Here is a 13,441-nt window from a genome sequence, read left to right as displayed (position 1 = left end):
CAAACTTCATGACACCCATGCAGATGGGAACTGAAAGTTCGACTGCTGAATCCTACACTAAGGCACTGTACGAGTACATCCACTTGTGCATGAATCCTGCCATCCCAAATAGAATCAAGACGCTCTCCTCCAAAAAAAGGAAGCCAATTTGGTGGTCCCCTGCCATAAACAAACTTTGCAACAAAAGGAAGAAACTGTTGCAGAAAAGACGAAAAATCCCAGGATGCAAAAACCTCCCTTACCAGCCTCAGTAAGAACCTGAGATCCCTCATAAAATCCTGCAAAGCTAGTTACGAAAATAAAATTGCCAAAGATTCTAAAGACAACCACAATGCATTCTATAGCTATGTGAAGAATCTAAATGGCAATGCTCAGATCTGCTTTGAGCTACAACAGAATGGCATTAAATATACTGATCCCAAGGATATTGCCAATATCCTGGCAGATAGATTCAGTGCCACCTTCACCCCCCTCTCGCCCCCTAAAGGGCCCATCTCAGTACTGAAAGATTACCAAATTCCAGTAACAGCCACAAAGATAAAAAAACACACTCTCCAAAGCTAAAAATACAGCATCCATGGGACCAGACGACATCCCGGGCTGTGTATTGCATGAACTACAAAATGAACTGGCACCTCACCTAAGTGTCATGTTTAATCATGGCCTCACCTCAGGCTTCGTGCCCACTGAGTGGTGCACAGCTACAGTCATCCACTCCACAAGGGGGGATCCACCTTGGATCCTGGGAACTACCACCCCATCGGTCTAATGAGCCTGATCTGCAAGGCCATGGAGTGTATTATCATGGAACTTGACATTGGCAACCTTCAAACACAGGACCCCACCCAGTTTGGGTTTGTGAAGGGCCGATCTTGTCTTCTGAACCTTATTGACTTCTTCAAATCAGTCTCCAGAGCTGTGGATGAGGGTAAGGCAGTCCACACAGCCTATCTGGACCTCGCCAAGGCCTTCGACACCATCCCCCACTCTGGAATCATAGATGAACTTACTAGGCTGGGCATTAATCCCTATGACACTCGGGTTGCCAACTGGCTTACTTTAGAACTCGCACTGTAAAAGTAGCCGACTCCAAATCCAGCTTCAGACAAGTGGAGTATCTCAGGGTTCAATCCTAGGACCACTCTTGTTTGGCATCTACTTCTCTAAAGTACAGGCCAACACTAAGGGACTCTGGCTAACAAAGTTCGCAGATGACTGCAAACTGGGAGCCATTATTGAATCCCCAAATGATGTGGATACTCTACAAAAGGGCCTTTCAGAAACAGATGCTTGGTGCCAGAGCCATGGGCTCAAGCTCAATGCCAAGAAATGTATAGTTATCCCCTTTGGGGAAAAAAACTGTACCCGTGAATTACCACATAAGTGGCGGTACACTAAACATCGAATGTGTGATAAGAGACTTAGGGACACAGGTGGACAGTGGTCTCATCTTCAATAACCACATCGCCACAACAGTCAAGAAATCCTTCTATGTGGCACACCTCATCACTAATGGGTTTTCATCCAGAAAAAAGAAGGTCATCGTCCCACTGTATTCCTCCCTCATTAGCCCCATTATAGAATACAATGCCCTGTTTGGTATGTACCTCTCAAGACATCTGCAACAATTGGAAAGGCCACAGAAATACCTCACTAAAAGAATCACAGGCCTAAAGCAGATCCCCTATGCTGACAGTTTAAAAAAACTCCAGCTATACTCTGTTGCATATAGTCTACTCAGAGGCGATCTTTGCTTAACATACAAGGCCATGTCAAACCCAGAGCTGTTGGACATGCTGCACTTCAATCCCTCAGAGCCACACACTCCAGGGATCTAAGCCTTGTAATCACAATGAAAAAAACATGCTTGAGGGATAGGTTCCTGACCCAGAGACTCCACAGACTCTGGAATAGACTGCCCATACATGTCAAGCAGAGCGCCTCTTTGGCTGTCTTCAAAAGGAACCATGATGATTGAATGGGAGATAGGAAATTCACCCTGGGGATCATGTCAGTCACCCTGCTAGACAGGGGTCTAGGGAATTAAATATTGTGAGAAGAAATAGCCAGGGAATTTGTTATGGCTAGGCTTGTATAGGCCCTAGGGCCGATAGCCTAGTACCAGCCTATGAACCTATAAGGAGAAGCATCATGGTGCACTGACTTCAGATCCTTTTGAGAAGTTTTTGTCTGTCACTTTAGTAGTTTGACTTACTGGTGTAGCTTTTCCTTTACTGCTACTCTACCTTACCTCTTAACCTGTGTTTCTTGCATATATATATATATATATCTTTTGAGTCTTCTAGCGCTTTCTTGGTGGGAATTGTTCTTTTTCCTTTTCTTCCTTCTGTCTTCTTTCTTCTCTTAGTCTTGTAGGATGTCTGAGAAGCTTTTAGGCTTCAAAAATTGCACTTCTGTTTGCACGAGATTCCCTTATCTGATGCCCACAGGATGTGCATATATTGTCTTGGCCCTGCTCACCTCAGTGCCTCCTGCTGTATCTGCAGACAGTCACCTTTTAGATTTTTAGCTTCTTCTCTGATCACACCTGCTGCTTCAGAGCCACTGATCCAAATGCCCCAAGAGCTGAGGTGCTGGAGCCGATAGTGGATCTCTCTCTTTGACTCCTGCACCTTTCCTGATTTGCTCGATCCCAACCATGTCGGGGCAAGAGCGGCTGTTGGAGCCAAAGCCTCAGTGTCTGCTTTGAGGGGTTGACCTAGACTCCAAAGTTTTCTGATCTGTTACATAGCTTCCCCTTGGAGCATTGCCATTCAACAGCTTGAGCCCGGCTTCCCTCTTGGAGCAGAGGGCTGGGGGGGGGGGCTCAGGGATCCTCTGTCCCAGTAGTTTTGGCTCCAGGGTGATGATATTTGGCTTCTCCAGCCCATTCTGCTTTCGAGATGGTGGAGACTGGTCTCTGTATGCCCAGGAGATCCCACTGTTTCAGATACACTTCTCACCACCTTGGGGACAGTTTGAGACCTCACCACTGCCCCCCTAGGGACAGCCAGTCCAGCAAAGCCTGCAAGTACCTTTGGAACCCCAGATCTCTTCTGACATCTCCCTGGAACACCCCACTGAGGAGATTCTCTGGAAGAGAAGGAGCAAAAGGAGGCACCTGGATTCCCCATAGGAATCCATAACAGAATATACTGATTTTGAGGAACGGGAATGGTCCCCCAGATCTCCACCTGAGGATGTCTCCTTCAAAGACATCTTGAAAATCTGCGCCAAAGAGGTGGACGTTCTTCCCAAAACCCTAACCCAAAGGAAACTGTGTTCTTGGAGACTTTCTGGTCCAGCCCGTCTACATCTTGGGTGTCGCCCAGTGCTGATATACTTGTTGACCTGGTATTAAGCAGGGCATGGAAGGATCCGGACATGGTAAAACCCATCCCCAAGGGTGCAGACAAAATCTTTAGTGCTCCCCCAACTGACAGCCATTGGGCTAAAGGAATCCCAGTAGATGCCATGGTTGTTGCAGCAGCCACCAAGAAGGAGCTGGCCCAGGAAAGCTCCATTGTCTATTCCCCTAACAGGATTCTAGGGATATAGACAGATTTGGCAAGAAAGTTTATGCCTTGTGTACCTTCACCTTATGAGCCTTAAACTACCTTTCCCATTTTACTAGGCTACAGAGTGATTTAATCCAAGAAATTTCTAGCTCTGTGCCGGAGTCCCAGTCTGATGAGGAGAGGAAATCCTTCTCCTCCAGATTGGCCACTCTACAGTCAGTTTCCAACGTGCCTATGAGGTTACTCTCCCATGCAGCGGGAAGGGTACCTCAAGGGCTGACATTTCTGGCATTGCTCTTAGGTGCCATGGCTGGATGCAGTTGTATGACTTTGCGGAATCTTTCAAAGCATATTTCGTCAATGCCCCCTTTGATGGATCGTATTTGTTTGGGCCCACTGTTGCAGAGAGACTCTCTCCCATAGTGAGAAAGATGGAAAGACCATGTCTGCCATCAGGATCCATTTTTCTACCCCCCCAAAAAAAAGATCCTTTTTCAGGAATCAGTGGGGGGGGGGCTGTAGTTCAAGAACCCTGAAGGTCCTTTTCAGGAATTTCAGAGAATAGTCCCCAAGAGGCAGAGGGGGAAATGGGTACAGTGGTGGATGCTGCTCATGCAGCAGAGGGGGTCCACAAAATCAAGGGTCTCTGGGTTTCATCTTGGACAGGCCCTTTCTGTACTCCTGAATGGTTGCCTAGCTGTCCTTCACTGAAGGCAGTCAGAGACACATCCTTACACCCAAAAGCCTGGTTAGCCATCCCAAACTATCGGTGGGTACAAAGAATTGTATCCAGAGGATACCCCATTCCCTTTTTAAAACTCCCCAAACCAAAAAGTTCTTTCCTGGATGTTCCACCCAGTCAGAGCGAGGCAGCTGAGTTGAAGATCTCAAAGCTCCAAAGATTCATCCAGAAGGTCCCGCCAGATCAACTTGGATCAGGGATTTACTCGAGATTCTTTTTAATACCAAAAAAGACAGGGGACCTCTGGCCCATCTTGAATCTGATATCCCTGAACAAGTCAGTAAAAATCAAAAAGTTCAGGATGGTTATGGTCCAGTCCATTGTACCCCTTTTGAAAATGGACGACTAGATGTGCTCAGTAGACCTGAAGGATGCATACTGCAACATCAAGATGGACAGGTGCTTCAAAAGATGTCTATGCATCAGGCTGGAGCCAGTCATTTTCAGTTCAGAGCACATCCCTTTGGTCTCAACACAACCCCCAGGGTGCTCATCAAATGCATGGTGGTAGTTGCAGTTCATCTCAGACTCCAGGGATTCCATGTATTTCCATACCTAGACGACTGGCTCCTAACTGCTCCAACCAGGCATATACTCATCCAAGCCAGAGACCATCTGTTTCAACTATCTCCTACTTTGGGCATAACAGTCAGTGTACAAAAGTCTCCACTTCAGCCAGCTCAGACCATAAATTTCAAAGGGGCTCATTTGGATATGATAAAGACCTTGGCCTTCCTTACACCAGACAGGATTCTGAACCTAAGCCTACATATTGGACAGATTTTGGCAATCCTAGTTCCTCCAGCAAAATAGTATTCAGGGCCCTGGGCTCCAATGCTACCACCATAACTATTACTAACAGCATGTGTACGTGTGAGAATTCTGCAGTTGCCCTTAGCAGTCCATTGGTCATTACATCATCACCCCCTCAGCTACCCAGTCAAACTGTCACAAGTGTGGAAAGATTCTCTCTTCTGGTTGCTTAACTCCTTAGAGGTTCTTCAAAGATGCCCCTTTGATGTTCTTAGTGTTTCACTGTTGCAGTCATTACATTTGGGTTATCTGCTTGCAGAAGCCCTCAGTCGGCCTGATTAACAAAGTCTTGGGTCCTGTGTCTGTTGCTGTCCCTTCTTCCATGACGTCAGGTTGTCAGGGGTATAAAATATGCAGCCGACGTCATTACATCAGTCTTTCTTTGCCATGCGGTGCCTGAAGCAGAAGCAGTTCGCAAGTGCCGTTCAGCCAACTCCTGAAATTTTCGTTTTTGAGTTTCAGAACCGAAGTCTTCAACTAAAGCTAAGTACCCCGTTGGGGAAACTTTTTCTTGCTCCTTACCGATGTCAGTAAAAGTTAATAATTGCATTACTTCTGGAAAGCAAATACCTCATAAAGATTTTCATTCGTACTGTATTCCTTGGCTAGGCCATGACCACGACGTACCTTGCTACCGGCCTTGTGCTTTATTTAATCAGTGCACTCTGTTGTTTGTATATTTTTGCCTCTAAATATTTCTGTTCTGTGTTTAATTGTCCAGAAATGTCATCGGTTAGCCATCTGACTACCGGGATTTTAAAAAAATGCAAAGATAAAGACAGAGACAGGCCACTGAGATCTAAAACCGCCGACGACGATTCTCCTAAGCCATTCGCCAGTTCGCCGGTACTCAGTGAGGCTCTTTCGCAGCCCCTGATACCTGCTACTTCTGATTTGCAGGCCTCTACTGAGACCCATTCGGAGTTAGGTATGCTGCAAGATGCTTCAACTATGGAACCCATGGATGTCTCGACCTTGGATGGGTCCGGAGCCTCTGTGCAGGCACCGGCTTCTGAGGGTGTATTCAGGCCTATGGACTTGCATATTAAACCGACGCCTCCTTCTTCATTTAGGCCTAAATCTCGAACTATGCCTAAAAAACCAACGCCCAGGCCGCATGCTCAGGCCTCTATGCCTAAAAAACAAATGGTAAGAATGGCTGAAGATCATGTAACTCTAATCAGGGAAGGCCAACCTCCCCCTTCTAAGAGACCTAGGACTGAAGTTGTTTATGAATCTTCTGAGCAGGATTCTGATTTTTTGATTCTTCTGATGATCTGGATTTGCCCTTATCTACTTATGAGGATTCTGATGCAGAGGACTCTATTCCCTCTGCTTCTCCTCCAGACGATTTGTCTTTTGGTGAAACCTTACATACTCTAAGGGAGCATTTCCACTGGGAAAGTCAGGATTTTTCTGATTCAAAAAAGAGGCTTAGGGGTTTCTTACTCCTGCCTCAGCATAGGCCTTTAGCTATTCCTCCTGTACTAGACATTGTTGATGATGCTTTTTCAGAATCTAGTTTGGCCCCTGATTCTTTGCCTCCTGCTCCCAGAAACCTGACAGATATTACACGATTCCTGATTCACACAAGTTCACTTTTAAAAATCCTATTGCAGATCTGGAGACTATTTCACAGGGACCCAAAGGCATTAAGGCTTCTAGTGCTAAAAATCCTACCCCTTCTGATAGTGGCTCTAGGGCACTGGATAGATGGGGTAAGAAGGTTTACACTTCTGCAACCTTGGCCATTAAGGCTTTAAACTGCCAGTTTCATATGTTAAAGTATCAGCGACATGTTATTGGATCGCTTAAACAGAAAATTATGTTGATTCCTGAATGTGCGGAAAATAAAGAATTACAGGATTTAATGCATTCTGCTGAACAGATTGGAAAACATACTTTGCAATGTGGATTTGATTCCTAAGAGGCCTCTTGCAGGACTGCTGTTACTGGGTCTGTGCTCAGAAGGCATGCTTGGCTTAAGGAGCAATCTTTGCCTGATCATGTTAAAGCTAAATTGTTGGATGCTCCCTTAAATCAGGACCTTCTGTTTGGCAACGAGGCTGAGGAAGTTCTTAAAAAGATGGAAGATAAAGCTAAATCTATGCAAACTGTTATAGATTTATTTACAAGTTCAGCCTCCTAGATTTAGTAGGCATTGGCCCTCTAAGAATTGGTCCTTTCCAGCCCCTTCCAGGTCTTCTCAAGCCAAACCCAGACACAGCAGAAACACCAGGTTTCAGTCCCAGGGGACACACAAGACTAAGCAGTGGGGGGTTTCTGCACCCAAATCAGGGAATAGTAAGACAAGACTCCCCCTATGGATAACTATCTCAATGACTTGCTTTTAAAACTTCCAAGCACTACTCAACTGAATGCTCCTTTAGATGAAAAGATTGGTCTGCAGGCCAAAGACTGGGAACTCATTACCCAGGACAAATGGGTTTTAAATAGTGTCCCAAGGATACAGATTTCACTTCCACCCCTTACCAACACCAAGCGGGTGGCCAGATCTACCCCCAAATCAGTGGGCAGAGGCCCAAAATCAAGTACTATAGCTCTTAAGCATGGGGGCTATTCAGTTGGTACCAGAAGAGGAAAAGGGACAAGGTTTCTATTCGAGACTTTTTCTGGTACCCAGAAAAGACAATACATGGCGTCCTATCCTGGACCTTTCTACTTTAAATACCTTTCTGGTGATTCCAAAATTCAAGATGCTGACTCTTCACTAGCTGCTTCCTATGCTAGGCAAAGATGCATGTTTGGCAACACTAGACTTAAAAGAAGCATACCTGCACATCCCTATCGGGGAGTCTTGCAGAAGATACCTATGCTTCAAAGCAGGTGACATGCACTATCAGTTCTCTGCACTACCCTTTGGCTTATCTACTGTGCCCAGGGTATTCACAAAGTGCCCAGCTCCAGTCATTGCATTCTGCAGGCAAAGAAATATTCAAATATATCCATACCTGGAAGATTGTCTAATTCAGGCAGAAAGTCAGGACATTCTTTTGAATCATCTGGCCTTTGTTCAAAGGGTACTGACTTGTCTGAGGTACACCATAAATGAAAAGAAATCAGACCTGGTACCCTGTCAACAAATTATATTCCTGGGAGCAAGCTTGAATACAACTTCCCAGATGGCTTTCCTCACGCCAGAGAAATGGACTCATTTGACAACCTACTTCAAACAAGAGGCCACAAAAACCCAGTTATCTGCATGGCAAATACTGCAGGCCTTTTGGTTCATGGCCTCCTGCATTCTTCTTATTCCATATGCAAGGCTGCTTATGAGGAAACTGCAATGGTATCTCAAAAGCCTATGATGTCAGCATTCACAGGATCTAGAAGCTATGATTCCTATCATACCTTGTCTATGCCTAGAGTTCCTTTGGGGGGCAGAGGCCTACCACCAAAACAATGGACTACCATTCACACTACCCCCTGCCGCCCAAACCTTAACAACAGATGCATCGGACTATGCATGGGGGGCTCACCTGGCAGGGAACTGCATTCAGGGCAAATGGAACCCAAGTCAAATGCACCTACACATAAATCAAAAGGAAATGTTAGCTGTACAGAATGCTGTGACAGCCTTCAAGGAGAACATTCTTCCTGGACAACTAATGGTAAAGACAGACAACACCACAGTCATGTGGTACATAAACAAGCAGGGGGTACACACTGTTACCCCCTCTGCAGACTAGCCATGGCATTGTGGAACACAGCCTTGAGCTACCAAGTGAATCTACAAGCTCAATTCCTGCCAGGAAAACTAAATACACTGGCAAATGGACTAAGCAGAAACCTCATGGACCCTCACAAGTGGAAACTTGAACCAAGGATTTTCAACATGTTGACAAACAAATGGAGCCCAGATGTAGATATGTTTGCCTCCCCCCAGAACCATCAATTGAACAAATTTTGCACAAGGATTCCCCACAAACTAGCTTGGAAAGTGGATGCTCTATCCTTCAGCTGGTAAAACCTATCAGTTTATGCCTTTCCTCCTCTGCCTCTGCTCTCCAAGGTACTACTAAAGATCAAACAGGACAAGCCAAGGATGATTTTAATCACACCAGACTGGCCATGCCAACACTGGTACCCCCTCCTGCACAGTGTGTCACGCTTGGCCCCATGGCACCTGCCTCAGACTCCTTCCCTGTTGTCTCAGCAGGAGAACCAGATTCTGCACCCTCAGCTGCAAACCCTGAACCTAGCAGCCTGGCTAATTACCTAATCTCTTCTTTTCCACCCCTCAGTAAATCAGTGATGGATATCATTTTAGAAGCTAGGAGGCCTAGTACTAGAAAATCTTATGCTGCAAAATGGAAAATATGTTATACCTGGAACCAATCTCAAAGGATGAGCGCAGCAGTGCCCAATTTATCTCAGAATCTACAATATTTGACTGGGATGCTTCGTAAGGGCTTGTCCTTTTCCTCCCATCAAAATTCATGCCTCAGCCATTTCAGCTCATTATAGCGCAGAGCCTCCACTCTTCTCTCACCCACTGCTCAAGCAGTTCCTCAGAGGGGTCAAAAATTTAAGGCCACCGAGGAGAGCTCCAACTCCAGCCTGGGATCTTAACTTTGTCTTGGAGAAACTTACTCTTCCTCCTTTCAAGACAGCTGCTACTGCAGATTTAAAATTCCTTTCCTGGAAAACAGCTTTCCTTTTAGCAATCACTTCTACAAGAAGGGTATCTGACTTACAGGCCCTTATGGCAGTGGAGCCTTTCATCATCTTTCATGCGGACAGGGTGTCCCTCAGAACCAATCCCTCCTTCATGCCCAAGGTGGTATCCAGTGTGGCTCTTAGTCAGTCCATTCATTTGCTTACCTTCTTTCCTAACCCACAGAACAAAAGGGAATGGATACTGCACTCCTTAGATGTGCACAGACAACTTAGATTCTACTTGGACAAGACTAAACGTCAAAGGAAATCCAAACAACTGTGGGTGGCATTTGCTGCAGGGACAGAGGGGAAAGCTATTTCTAAGCAAACCATTTCAAAATGGATAGGCCACTGCTTTCATTTCTGCTATAAGCACCATGAGACACCTACCCCACAGGGCATCAGACCCCATTCAACCAGGGCTGCATCTACCTCTGCAGCCTTTCTCAGGGGTGTCCCAACAAGGGACATCCTAGAGGCTGCTACCTGGAGTTGTGTACATACTTTCACCAAGCATTATCATTTGCCATTTTTCTCTTAATCCGGAGCTGGTTTTGCCACTGCAGTCTTGCAGGGCCTTATAGCTGGTCCTAATTTTATTTAAATTCCTCCTCCCAACCTTAGCTTTGGGAATCTACCCAAATGTAATGACTGCAACAGTGAAACATGAAGAACATAGTGCAGTTGTGTACACTTACCATAAATGTAGATGTTTGAGTGTATTCACTGTTGCAGTCCTGGTTACCCTCCCTCCACCCCCCTTTCTTCTTTTGGCTATACCTCTACTTTCATTTACTATGCTCAAAAAGCTTTTTGGTGTATTTGCTTTTTTGTTGGAGGTATATCCTATTATAGATTTAATTGCTTCCCATTAGGGGGGGCACCTGACATCTGGGGCAAGAAAAACTGATATAATGGTGTCAGCTGCATGTTTTATACCCCTGATGTCATGGAAGAAGGGACAGCAACCGAAGCAGGACCCAAGACTTTGTTAATCAGGCCGACTGAGGGCTACTGCAAGCAGATAAGCCAAATGTAATGACTGCAACAGTGAATACAATCGAACATCTACATTTATGGTAAGTGTACACAACTGTACTTTCTTCCTCTCCCATATGCCACGCTGACCACAGATGCCTCCCAGTTGGGGGGGCATTTCCTGGGTTGGATGGTCCAAGGCACGAGGGTGTCATAAAAGACCAACCTGCATATCAGTGTCCTGAGGATGAGAGAGAGAGGTCCATTTAACATTGCAGGCATTTCACAACTTCCTTCCTCCAGGGACTTTTGCGAGACAAACAAACAATATGTCATTAGTTTGGTACATCAAACAAGGGGGAACCAGATCCTTACCCCCTGTGCTGAGAAGCAGTTAGAGTGTGGCAGTTGGAGATCTCTGCCAACCGCTTTTTGATGACCATGCACATTCCAGTCGAGTGCAACATTCTAGCGGACAGGCTCAGCAGAGTCTTACTGATGCGTCATGAGTGGTCTCTGAGTCAGTCAGTCAGTGGTGAACATGATCTACAAATGGGGTCAGGCTTGCTGCAGTCTCTTCACATTTCCCCACAACAGTAAGTGCAGCAGGTTCTTCGCCTTGATCCCCCCTCAAGGACAGTCACCCTGGGATGTGGTCCTTGTTTGGCCTCCCGGATTATTTTATGCCTTTCTGCCTCTGCCCTTGATCCTCAAATTTCTTCAGAAAGCTTCTAGGTTGAAGAACAAAGTGATTCTCATTGCCCCTTTTGGCCTAGGCAAATGTGGTTCACCTTCCTTTGATCTCATCTGATTTGCCATCCATGTACGCACATCCAGATCTGCTATCACATCCATCAGAGCAAATTTACCCCAATCTCCCAAGTCTGAAATTAACCACACTGTGTCTGCATTTCCAACGATGGCTAGATTAGCCAGGCTTTTATCCTCAGTCTGAAACATTCTGAATTCTTCCCACAAATCTTTGGCTAGGAGAATTTGCAAGAGCAAATGGAAAAGATTTTCTATTTGGGCTCAACAGCAGCAATAGATCCTTTCACTGTTCCTATTCCAGCAGTGCTAGATTTCCTTTCTCATATTTTTTATGAAGGAGCCAGTCATTCCACTGTAAAAGTACAGTTGGCAGCCATTTCAAGTTATTGTATGGGAGAAAGTTCTTCATCTTTGGCCTCATCCAAATTGTGTAAGGCCTTTCTTAAAGGTACTTTCCTTCATCCTCCTGTCGAAGTTCCAGCACCTCCTTGGGATCTATAATTTTACAGGTGCTGGTTCACCCTCCTTTTGAACTGTCAGCCAAAGTGGATTTGAAGTTCTTATCATAGAAGACTATTCTAGTTGCTATTATGCAAGAAGAGTATCTGACTTGCAAGATCTCTCCTCTAAATACCCCTGTCTAATTTTTCATCAGGACAGAGTGACTTTACGTAGTAATCCATCCTTTCTCTCCAAAGTAGTGACTGAGAACACTATAAACCAATCTATCAACTTACTCGCCCCCCCCCCCCCCAGTTTCCAAAACAATGAGAAATATATTCTTCATCTGTTGGATGTTAATAGTTGTGGTTTTGTCTAGACAAAACTAAATCGTTCAGAAAATCTAACCAGTTTTTTTATATCTTTTTTGGATGTCAAAAAAGATAAACCAGTTGCTAAAACCACCTTAGCTAAATGGTTAAGGGACTGCAATCCGTTTATGTATAAATCCAAAGGTGTTTCTTTACTTCTGTGAATCAAGGCTCATTCTACTAGATCAGTGGCAACTTGTCAAGCTTTTTGGGCTAAAGTTTTGATTGATATTTGTTCGGCTGCCTCGTGGTCAAACTCTCACACCTTAATTTCCCACTACAAATTGGACATTGTGTCTAGAAGTAGAACTGCTTTTGGTTCTTTATTGCTCCAGAATATCCTTCCATGAAGGCCACCCAGGGTTATTGTAGCTGGGGACTCTGTCCCACAGGTCGAGGAAGAATAAAAATGACAACATCAGATAAGGAAGTTATGTACTAACTCTAACGTTCCATCTGTGTTGTCCTTTTTCATTCTTCCTCGACCTTCCCTCCCTCCTTCATCCTGTCCATCTAGTGAATGACCTGATGGATATGCTTATAGCAGCCTCTCATCCTTGTTCACCTCCTGTTATTTTTTTTTTTAAATAAATTTTCATAGTCTGTATTATGCTAGAACTGATGAACATGGTAGCAGCAAACTTGATCTGAGGTAACAGTGGGGAGATGAGACCTTATGGGTAGGGGAGGAGCTCAAGCTTTGGAGCCTAAGCTCTAGAAAGTGGATAAGTCTGATCTGAGGTCAGATCCGAAGCCCACAGATCGATGAATGAAACAGGACAGCACAGATGGAACATTATGGGAAGTGTGACGTCCCCATGCTGGGCCAGTAATCAAGGAGTCTGAATCCTCACCACTGACACTGGAGAGGGACGTACACTTGGAATATAAATAGATACACTCAGTATTTCCAGATGCAGACCTCTTTACAACACAGTTTCCCTTAAGAGCACACACTCAACCCGGGGTCTGGGTGTCTCTCTCCCCAGGTCCCCAGTAAGGTTTCCTACTGACACTGTGAAACCAGTTCTTCATGCTCCTGCCCCAAGTAGGTGACGCACAATCTCTTTGAGATTTATTTTCTCACACACACACACACACACACACCTGGGAAAGGCTGGCACAGA

The sequence above is a fragment of the Protopterus annectens genome, chromosome 1.part0, assembly GCF_019279795.1.
Source record: "Protopterus annectens isolate FY-2018-M chromosome 1.part0, PAN1.0, whole genome shotgun sequence".
NCBI classification, from domain to species: Eukaryota; Metazoa; Chordata; order Ceratodontiformes; family Protopteridae; genus Protopterus; species Protopterus annectens.
The sequence above is the reverse complement of the archived record's forward strand: the minus strand, read 5'-3'. Positions refer to the sequence as shown.